Source organism: Panthera pardus, unplaced genomic scaffold (assembly GCF_024362965.1).
Source record: "Panthera pardus isolate Hobbes unplaced genomic scaffold, ASM2436296v1 HiC_scaffold_18, whole genome shotgun sequence".
NCBI classification, from domain to species: domain Eukaryota; kingdom Metazoa; phylum Chordata; class Mammalia; order Carnivora; family Felidae; genus Panthera; species Panthera pardus.
Window position 1 is genome coordinate 28,020,142 of NW_026526743.1, and position 11,348 is coordinate 28,031,489.

An 11,348-nucleotide genomic window follows, 5' to 3' on the forward strand; every position below is an offset into this window, starting at 1 on the left:
TGCATAGAGTTACGAAAAAAAAAAAAGAATGACAAAAATCCAAAAGTAGAATGGAAAAAAAACATGGGGGCGCCTGGGTGGCGCAGTCGGTTAAGCATCCGACTTCAGCCAGGTCACGATCTCGCGGTCCGTGAGTTCGAGCCCCGCGTCAGGCTCTGGGCTGATGGCTCGGAGCCTGGAGCCTGTTTCCAATTCTGCGTCTCCCTCTCTCTCTGCCCCTCCCCCGTTCATGCTCTGTCTCTCTCTGTCCCAAAAATAAATAAAAAACGTTGAAAAAAAAAAATTAAAAAAAAAAAAAAAAAAGAATGGAAAAAAACATGGACAGGCTTATTACTAAGATGAGTTATAATGAGGTATCATTTTATACCCACTGGATTGGCAAAAAACTAGGAAGTCTTGTATGACACAGTAAAGATGTGGAACAAACATCAATTCTAAAATGGAGCCGGTGAGCGGTGAATTATTATAACTACTTTGGAGAGCAATTTGGTGTATCTGATAAAGTTCACTGTGCTCACACCCCATGACCCAGCAATCCCACTCCTAGGTATATACCCAAACGAGACTACAGGATTTTCTTTCTTTTTTTCTTTTTTTTTAAAGTATGCTCTATTCCCAATGTGGGACTTGAACTCACTACCCTGAGATCAAGAGTTGCATGTTCTACCAACTGAGCCAGCCAGATACCCCTCAACTACCTGATTTTCCACACTATGGAAAATTGGTTGGTCATTAAATCCTTTTTGGATCAACAACTTTTTAAATATTTTTATAAGCATTCAAAAGGAAATGCTCTCCATCTTCCTGCTTATTTATTTATTTATTTATTTATTTATTTATTTATTTAAAGTAAGCTCTATGTCCAACATGAAGCTCAAACTCAACCTGGGGATCAAGAGTCACATGCTCTACTGACTGAGTCAGCCAGGTGCCCTGGATCAACATCTTTTTTAAAAATGCAACAGATGGGGCGCCTGGGTGGCTCAGTCGGTTGGGCGGCCGACTTCGGCTCAGGTCATGATCTCACGGTCCGTGAGTTCGAGCCCCGCGTCCGGCTCTGTGCTGACAACTCAGAGCCTGGAGCCTGTTTCGGATTCTGTGTCTCCCTCTCTCTGACCCTCCCCCATTCACGCTCTGTCTCTCTCTGTCTCAAAAATAAATAAACGTTTAAAAAAAAAAAATGCAACAGAGGGGCACCTAGATGGCTCAGTCGGTTAAGGGTCCACCTTAGGCCCTTAGGCTCAGGGCTTGAACTCAAAGCTGGTAAGTTGGAGCCCCTCTCTGCTGACAGCAGAGACACCGCTTCAGATCTTCTGTCTCCCCCTCTCTGCCCCTCCCCTGCTCATTCTTTCTCTCTCTCTCTCTCTCTCAAAAATAAAAAACAAACATTTTTAAATAAATAAGAAAAATGAAACAGAATAGTATAGAAAATGCCAAGGTGCATTACCAAAAGTCAGGAAAGATATATATGCGTCTGTGTGTACTGGGTCATGACATTAAACGCAGAGAGTAGAGTAAAAATGAAAGCCACTATTCAGAAAAAAACCCCGTATGAGTGTACCAGGAGACGTGTACCAAGACGTGCACCAAGAATTGTTTGCAATAGAGAAAAAAGAGAAAGCAGCAATCAACATGTCTATTCATAGCAGTAAGCAGAAATAAATAATGGATTTACATTGGATTACTAAGAAGCAACGGAAACGACTACATACATCAACACAAATGAATCTTAGAATTAGTACTGGTAAAGAAGCAAACCAATTCTCAGAGGAGCATTCACAACATGATACTATCTTTGTAAAATTTACAAGCAAAAGCAAAAAATAAATTGCTTAGGAATACATATAGATGTAGTAAAATTATAAAAGAAAACAAGGGTGGGGAGCCTAGCTGATTCAGTTGGAAGAGCATGCGACTCTTGACCTCGAGGTTGTGAGTTCAAGCACCACGTTGGGTGTAAGGATTACATATATACATACATACATACAAGAAAGGGGATAATTTTAAAGGAACAATTTTAAAAAAGAAGAACAAAATTGGGGCGCCTGGTGGCTCAGTCAGTTAAGGGTCTGACTCTTGGTTTCGGCTCAGGTTATGATTTCACAGTTTGTGAGTTTGAGCCCCACTTCAGGCTCTGAGCAGAGCCTGCTAGGAATCCTCTCTCTCCGTCCCTTCCCCACTCACACTCTCTTTTTCTCTAAAAAATAAATAAACTTTGGGGCGCCTGGGTGGCTCACTCAGTTAAGCGTCCGACTTCGGCTCAGGTCATGATCTTGCGGTGCGTGAGTTCGAGCCCCGCGTCGGGCTCTGTGCTGGCAGCTCAGAGCCTGGAGCCTGTTTCGGATTCTGTGTCTCCCTCTCTCTCTCTGACCCTCCCCCGTTCATCCTCTGTCTCTCTCTGTCTCAAAAGTAAATAAACGTTAAAAAAATTTAAAAAAAAAATAAATAAACTTAAAAAAAAAAATCCCAGTAGTGTTAAGAACACAAAGGACATCAAAGGATATGCTACTGTTCCATTTCGTAGGCAGTGAGGTGGGCTCACAGAGATTATTCTGTGGTCATGCTTTATAACTTCCGCATGTAGCTCTTTTACATTTTTGTGCATATCAAACATGTTGTCATTTTATTTTATTTAATTTTTTTTAACGTTTATTTATTTTTGAGACAGAGACAGAACGTGAACGGGGGGAAGGGCAGAGAGAGAGAGGGAGACACAGAACCTGAAACAGGCTCCAGGCTCTGAGCTGTCAGCACAGAGCCCGATGCAGGGCTCGAACTCACGCACCGCAAGATCATGACCTGAGCCGAAGTCGGAGCTTAACCGACTGAGCCACCCAGGCCCCCCTACATGTTGTCATTTTAAAAGAGAAAAATGGTCTCTTGGATTGTAGTAAGAATGGCCAAAGGGGAGTTCCAGAGGCAGTGGGCAGGGGGCGCCAGTAGATCAGAACCATTTCAATTGTCTAGCTGGGGAATGAGGGCGGTGATGGCAGCGTGTGGAGAAGGCACATTTGAAAGGTGTTTTGGAGGTAGGATGGACTTGCTGATGAGGTGCACGTAAGGAATGAGGAGGAAGGAAAATCAGTAATGACTGGCCAATGGAACAGACTTCAAAAACATACCCTTGCAGATAAAGAAACTTGGTATAGGACAGCGCTGGTCCAGGCACATCAACAGAGAAGAGGATGGGCGATGAGTAAATGGCACCGGAACAACTGGTAGACCACATGGAAAAGAAGAGGCGTTGCTTATGTCCCTGACCAGGCTAAAGACTAGTATGAAAGGCAAAACTTGAGAATATTTAGAAGAAAAAGTGAATGGCTTTAAGATGCATTCCAAAGAATGGAAAAGGGGAAAAGAAAGGGCATGAACAACCCCTAGATTCTTGGCTTCAGTAACTGGATGGATAATAAAAAATATTAATACTAATAGCTAACATTTATATAACACTTACTATGAACAGCGTAAGAGTTCTCTAAGCATGTTGCATGCTTTATCGTGCTCAGTCCTCACCCCAATCCTATAAGACGGCTTTCCTTATTGTTGCCATTTATAAGGGAAAAGCAGCAGCACAGGAAGTTCAGGTAACTTACCTGAGATCACACAGCTGGTAAGCGGCACAGTACTGATCAGCTGCAAAAACTCTGTCCACGGAAGAGTGACAAAATCCGTGTATAAAGCTCAGCCTGCTGAGGACTCCCCAGAAGTACTGCCTGAAGGAAGCAAAATCCTTCTCAGAGCCTTCAACCTCAGAGGACTCCCAGGATTTCCGGTCCCCACCTCCCTCCGCTCACCTCCCCAGGAGGGCTTGAATGCCAAAGAGCATATTGAAAAGGAGAAGTGTTATGTTAAAAAAAAAAAAAAAAAAAAAGTCCCTGAAAACTGCAGTCCCAAACTGCCCCCTCTCGGAGTGGCTAACCATTCCTAAGATGCTCTGACTTCGCTTCATTCAATTTTTTTTTAACGTTTTGTTTATTTTTGAGAGACAGAGAGACAGAGTACAAGCAGGGGAGGGGCAGAGAGAGAGAGAGAGGGAGACACAGAATCCGAAGCAGGCTCCAGGCTCTAAGCTGTCAGCAGAGTCAGACGCAGAGCTCGAACTCATGGACGGTGAGATCATGACTTGAGCCGAAGTCGGACGCTTATCCAACTGAGCCACCCAGGTGCCTCATCGATTTTATTTTTTTGTAACAAAGAAAGTTATCAAATAGGTTTTACGTGACATTAGTGTACATTTTCTTATTGCGGTAAAATATACCATTGGAGCCACTTTTAAGCGTACAACTGAGTGGCATCAGGCACACTCACACTATGAGCAAACATCAAACTTCAGTCATGCTTAACAGGTCTTGAGCTTTTGATAGGTGCCAGGCAACTGTTCTAGTCAATGAAGGACATAAACCAGATCTTCACCTGGGAGGAGCTCACATTCTAGTTAGAGACAGACAATAAACATGAAATAAATAAATAAATGGGACTATATCAAACATTGACAGGTGCTAGGAAGCAAACAGGATGGGGCAGTAATCACATTTGCAATGAAGAATTTACTGTTTCAACAGTGATTTGAGGGCTGAGCAAGGAGTATCTCATTGCATCCCTACTGAAGTCTTTTGGGAGATAGTACCTGTCCCCATTTGTAGGGGGGCCGGGGGGGGGGGGAAGTGAAGCGCAAAGAGAGCCTCACATTCCATAGTGAATAAGTAGGAAGTGGTGGGGCCAGACAATCAGGGATCCCAGGCTTCTTTAAGCAGGGAATATTGAACTGAAGCCAATGTCCAAGAGCAAGCCAAGGGCAAGAGTTCCAAAGAGAGAGAATGGCAGGTGCAAAGGTCCTGAGACACCCATGACTTTCAAGGAACAGCAAAGAGCCCATGTGATTGGAGCCAAAGAAACCAAAGAGAGAAGGGGAATGAGGGAATGGGGGAGCAGACTGAGATGGCAAGGGAGTCTTGTGAGAAGCGGTCATGGAGGCTATCAGGGACAGAGCCCACTGAGCTCTGGAAGTGATAAATTATTCTTGGTTTGGCCCAAGACAAGTTGGTCACCCTAGTAAGGTGATCTTATTCAAATATTATGCTAAGTGTAAAGGCAAGCAATGGGATGTTTTAAGTAAGGGAGGGACAGGACCCCTCCAGCTACAGTCCCTACTCTCCAGAGGAACACTAGCAGGAAGGGGGGCAGGAGAAAGGAAGACAGTTGACAGGATCTTGCAGTCTTCCAAACGAGGGCGATGGTGGGCTACAGACCTGGGCTGTAGAGGTGGAGGTAAGAAGGGAGGAAATTTGGGATACAGTTTGGAAAAAAGAGGGACTTGATGGAATCAAGGACAAGCCACAGGTTCTTGGCTGAACGCCCAGCAGATGCGGGGCCATTTATAAAAATGGCGAAAATGGATAAACACCAGGTTTGGGGGAGAATCAAAGTTAGTGCTTATCCCCTAACTCCCACATTGAGACAGAGCAGAAGGGAGGCTCCAAAGAAACTGAACGCCCCATTCCCTCGCCCTGGGACTGTGGTCCTCCTCACCCCCCTCTCCGGTAATCCCCCTGCAAGCTCACTTTACAAAAGAAAGGCCCATCTCCAGCCACTCTGAATTACAATGGGGATTGGCCCTAGTGCAGAAAAGACTTGGGGAACAATGAGGGCAGCTTGTTTTTTTTAATTAAAAGGTTTTATTTTTAAGTAAACTCTACAACCCTGAGATCAAGAGTCTCTTGCTCTACTGACTGAGCCAGCCAGGCACCCCCCAGGGCCTCACATTTGAAATGGGGCACCTTGGAAGCCTCCTTAAATGAAGGCATATTAAATCTGTCCTACAGTCCTGGCTCTCTTGTCTTGTACATGTTTCTGTTAAGCGTGGAGGATTGTTTTGGATACAAGCAATTTTGGCTCCTGTTGATTTTCTCTGGGAATTGCACCGAAAGAGGAAGCTATGTTTCTGACAGAAACAAAGTGTGATTTCACTGATTAGCTTGACAATGAAGAGTGGTTTTTGGCAATTAGAGTAAATGGTGAAGAATGTCTATAAATTAAATAAACTCAATCAGCTCCTTCCAGCTTCCCATGAAAATATACTTAAGGTGAGTTATAAGATAAAAGCTTTTTTCTTTTCTTTTTTTTTAAATTCTCTTTTTAAAATGTTTATTTTTGAGAGAGAGAGAGAGAGAGAGAGAGAGAGAGAGAGAGAAAGAGAGAGCGCGCACGTGCACGAGCAGGGGAGGGGCAGAGAGGAGGGGACAGAAGATCCGAGGCAGGCTCTGTGCAGACAGCAGAGAGCAGCCCCACTCGGGGCTCGAACTCACAACTATGAGATCATGACCTGAGCCTAAGTCAGACGCTCACCGACTGAGTCACCCAGGCACCCCAAAGCTTTTTTATTTTTCAAAAAATATTAAAGGGGCGCCTGGGTGGCTCAGTCGGTTAAGCGTCCGACTTCGGCTCAGGTCATGATCTCACAGTCCATGAGTTCGAGCCCCGCGTCGGGCTCTGGGCTGACAGCTCAGAGCCTGGAGCCTGCTTCGGATTCTGTGTCTCCCTCTCTCTCTGCCCCTCCCCTGCTCATGCTCTGTCTCTCTCTGTCTCAAAAATAAATAAAAACATTTTAAAAAATTTTTTTAAATATTAAAGAAATTGGTGAAGATGTATGTAAATTGGCTAACATTGCAATCTTTCCCAATTGTTTATGAGCGTGTTGGGTTAAACAAGTTGTCTCTGAGCGAAGGAGGACCACAAGAAATTAGTTCTTATTTGATAACTCTTGGTAAAGCCTTTGTGATACGTTTTCCAGAAACTGAGGAGGTAAGGAAGAGTCTTTGGACAAAGTAAGAAATCCTTTTGCAGAAGGGGAAGCTGCTAGAGCTCTAACCAGGGCCTAACCGAGTGAGAGAGCTATAAAATATTTTTGGATGATAGGTTATTGTGTGTTTTTAAAAATGTTTAAATCTTGGTAAAATACACATAGCGTCTGACCCATTTGTAAGCACACAGCTCCATGGCATTAAGTACACGCACATTGTTGTGCAATTACCAATTCTATCCATCTCCAGAACTCTTCATCTCGTGAAACTGGAAACTGTGCACATTGAACACCAACCAACTCTCAGCACCACCTGCCCCCTCCCCCAACAACCACCATTCTACTTTCTGTCTCTATAAACCGGACTACCCTAGTACCTGATGTAAGTGGAATCACACAGTATTTGTCTTTTCGTGACTGCCTTATTTCACTTAGTGTAATGTCATCAAGGTCCATCCATGTTATAGTGTCAGAACTTCCTTTTCAAGGCCAAATAATATTCCATGTATATATACACACACAACACTTTGCTTATCCTTGTATTTGGCAATGGACACCTGGATTATTTCTACCTCTCGGTTATTGTGAATCCTTTTTTTGAGGAATTGCCATTCTGTTTTCCATAGCAGCTGCATCATTTCATTTTCCCACCACCAAGGGTTCCAATTTCTCTACATCCTAGGCAACAGTTATTTTTTTTAATTTTTTTGTTAACATTTATTTATTTTTGAGACAGAGAGAGAGAGAGAGCATGAACAGGGGAGGGTCAGAGAAAGAGGGAGACACAGAATCTGAAACAGGCTCCAGGCTCTGAGCTGTCAGCACAGAGCCCGACGCGGGGTTCAAACTCACGGACCATGAGATCATGACCTGAGCCGAAGTCGCACGCCCAACCGACTGAGCCACCCAGGTGCCCCAACAGTTATTTTTTAAATAGTAGCAGGGGCTGGAGAGTAGGGGAAATGGAGTAGGGTTGATGATAGGGTACAAACTTCCAGTTACAAGATGAACGAGCCCTGGGGATCTGATGTATAGCACGGCAATTATAATCAGTAACACTGTATTGGAGGCACCTGGCTGACTTGGTTGGTAGAGCATGTAACTCTTGATCTTAGGGCCGTGAGTTTGAGCCCCACATTGGGGGTAGAGTTTACTTAAAAATATAATAACAATAATAATAATACTATATTGTATACTAGAAATTTCTGAAAGAATAGATCTTAAGTGTTATCACACACACAGGTAACTATGTCAGATTTTAAATTTCTTAATTAGCTTGATTGGAAAAATCATTTCACAATATCCCACAATGTACAGTACAGGTATATCCCCCATCCTCTCTCTCTCTCTCTCTCTCTCTCAAAATAAAGAAATAAACTTAAAAAAAAAGAATAAAATTTGATTGGGACGCCTGGGTGACTCGGTTTTAAGCATCTGACTCTAGGTTTTGGTGCAGGCCAAGATGATGCACCTCTGTGGGTTTGAGCCCCAAATTGGTCTCTGCCCTCACCCTCTCCTTCTCTCTCTGCTTCCCCGCACTTACGCTGTGTATCTCTCAAAATAAATTTAAAAACTTAAAAAATTATTTAAAGAAAAGAATAAAATTCGAAGACAGAGCTGGGAAGGGGCAGAGAGAGAAAGGGAGAGAGAATCTGTGCTATGAGCACAGGGCCCAACTCAGGGCTTAATCCCATGAACCGTGAGATCACAACCTGAGCCAAAACCAAGAGTCAGACACTTAACCAACTGAGCCACCCAGGTGCCCCCGTTTCCAACCAAATTTTATTCTATTTGTTATCATTTATTGGTATCTGTAATATATTTATATTGCCTTTGTTGATTGTTTACAAATGATAATTTATAATGTAACTCAATCCAGAATAATTTTTTTCAACATTTATTTATTTTTGAGACAGACAGCAACAGAGAATGAGCAGGGCAAGGGCTGAGAGAGAGGGAAACACAGAATCTGAACCAGGCTCCAGGCTCTAAGCTGTCAGCACAGAGCCCGACGCGGGGCTTGAACTCGTGAACCATGAGATCATGACCTGAGCTGAGGTCGGACGCTTAACCGACTGAGACACCGAGGCGCCCCCAGAATAATTTTTTTAAGTAGGCTTTATCCCCAGTGGGGGACTTAAACTTATGACCTGGAGATCAAGAGTTGCATACTTTACCCACTGAGCCAACCAGGTGCCCCCAGAGTACTTTTTAAAAATAGAGTCCCTTAGTCACAAGAAATTTAAATTAAAAAAAATTTTAATTTAGAAACATAATTTTATCACAAAGAAGTATAAGAAGATATTCAATTAAAAAAACTTTCAGGGGGCCTGGGTGGCTCAGTCGGTTAAGTGTCCATTTCAGCTCAGGTTATGATCTCACAGCTCATGAGTTCGAGCCCCACATCAGGTTCTCTGTTGTCAATGCAGAGCCCACTTGGGGTCCTCTGTTCCCTCTCTTTCTGCCCCTTCTCTGAGCATGCTCTCCCTCTCTCTCTCAAACAAAAATTTTAATAATTTCAAGCATGACTGAAGAATGGATGAAGACATGGTGAACACACACAGACACACACACACACACAGACACACACAGACATGCACACTGGAATATTACCCATCAAAAAGAGTGAAATCGTGGAGTGCCTAGGTGGCTCAGTCGGTTAAGCTTCTGACTCTTGATTCCAGCTCAGGTCATGATCTCATGGTTGGTGAGTTTAAGCCACACATCAGGCTCTGTGCTGACAGCTTGGACCCTGCTTGGGATTCTCTCTCTGCCCCTTCCCTGTGCGCGCGCTCTCTCTCTCTCTCTCTCTCATAAATAAATAAATATTTTTAAAAAAGAATAAATCTTGTCATCTGCAACAACATAAGTCAGAGAAAGACAAATACCATATGATTTCACTCTTATGTGGAATTTAAGAAACAAAACAGGTGAATGTAGGGAAAGAGAAAAGAAGAAAGAGAGGGAAGCAAACCATAAGAGACTCTTTTTTTTAATGTTTATTTATTTTTGAGAGTGAGAGACAAAGCACGAGCAGGGAAAGAGAGAGAGAATCCCAGGCATCCTCCTTGCTGCAAACACAAAGCCCAATACAGGGTTCAATCAGTGAAGTGAGATCATGACCAGATCCAAAATCAAGAATCAGACACTTATGGGAATACCAGCTGGTGCAGCCACTCTAGAAAACAGTATAAAGTTTCCTCAAAAAGCTAAAAATAGAACTACCCTACGACCCAGCAATTGCACTAGTAGATATTTATCCAAGGGATACAGGTGTGCTGTTTTGAAGGGACACATGCACCCCCATGTTTATAGCAGCACTATCAACAATAGCCAAAGTATGCAAAGAGCCCAAATGCCCATCGATGGATGAATGGATAAAGGAGATGTGGTATATATATACAATGGAGTATTACTCGGCAATCAAAAAGAATGAAATCTTGCCATTTGCAACTACGTGGATGGAACTGGAGGGTATTATGCTAGGTGAAATTAGTCAGAGAAAGACAAGTATCATGACTTCACTCATATGAGGACTTTAAGAGACAAAACAGATGAACATAAGGGAAGGGAAACAAAAATGATATAAAAACAGGGAGGGGGACAAAGCATAAGAAACTCTTAAATATGGAGAACAAACTGAGGGGTACTGGAGGGGTTGTGGGAGGGGGGATGGGTTAAATGGGTAAGGGGCACTAAGGAATCTACTCCTGAAATCATTGTACTATATGCTAACTAATTTGGATGTACATTTAAAAAAATAAAATAAGAAATAATAAAAAATAAAAAACAAACAAACAAATAAATAAATAAAAGCCCTTCCAGGAAACAAAATTAGAATCAGACACTTAACCAACTGAGCCACCCAGGCACACCCCTACTAACAATGTATGAATGCTTCAATATCTTAACCAGGTTAAGAATTTTGAACCCAAGATACTGGGGAGACCAAAGGATTTGTAAAAACATCAGATAAGGGTGCCTGTGTGGGCTGACAGCGTGGAGCCTACTTGGGATTCTCTCTCTCCCTCTCTCTCTCTGCCCCTCCCCTGTGTGTGCGCAAATGCTCTCCCTCTGTGTGTGTGTCTCTCTCTCTCTCAGATAAATAAACAGCAACAACAAAAACCAACATTTCTTAACCTGACTATGAGGGAAATAGGTTTCCCTCCTCTCCTCCCTCACTGCCTCCTAACCCCCACGATCCATACATGTCGGTGCCCGTGACAAGCTAAGAATGTGCACCCTTTCAAAGACACATTCAACATTTATTTGAGCACAGCTGAAAATGAAAGATGGAGAGGGAGAACCCTAGGAGGTAGTCCTTGGTCTTTCTGTTGTTCCAAGCTCTTGCTAGAAACTGACATACCCTATCAGGCAAGCAGAAGACCTGCAGTTAACAGGTCTCTGGGAGGCCATTAGCACAGTTCCCACTCACCACAGTGCTTTGTACTGTCCTCTTCATCAGTGTGTCTCACTCCTCACCTCCCCAGCATCTAGCCCAGAAAAGCCTATAATATAACAGGTGCTCAGTAACCATTCTTTAGACACT

At 43.3% G+C, this 11,348-nt stretch overlaps 1 protein-coding gene across 3 annotated transcripts in view; it reads right to left on the minus strand.

The window, feature by feature from the left end:
- The window catches only part of LOC109270960 (nuclear receptor coactivator 5-like), an 87,052-nt gene extending 83,301 nt beyond the window's left edge, over positions 1-3,751 (minus strand). For 2 of the 3 annotated variants that reach the window (XM_019456001.2, XM_019455998.2), the window contains exon 1: positions 3,594-3,751. The gene's annotated coding sequence lies outside the window, so the exon portion shown is untranslated. The remainder of the gene's footprint in view (positions 1-3,593) is intronic. The other variant, XM_019456004.2, reaches the window with a different exon arrangement.
- Between the last annotated feature and the right edge of the window lie 7,597 nt (positions 3,752-11,348).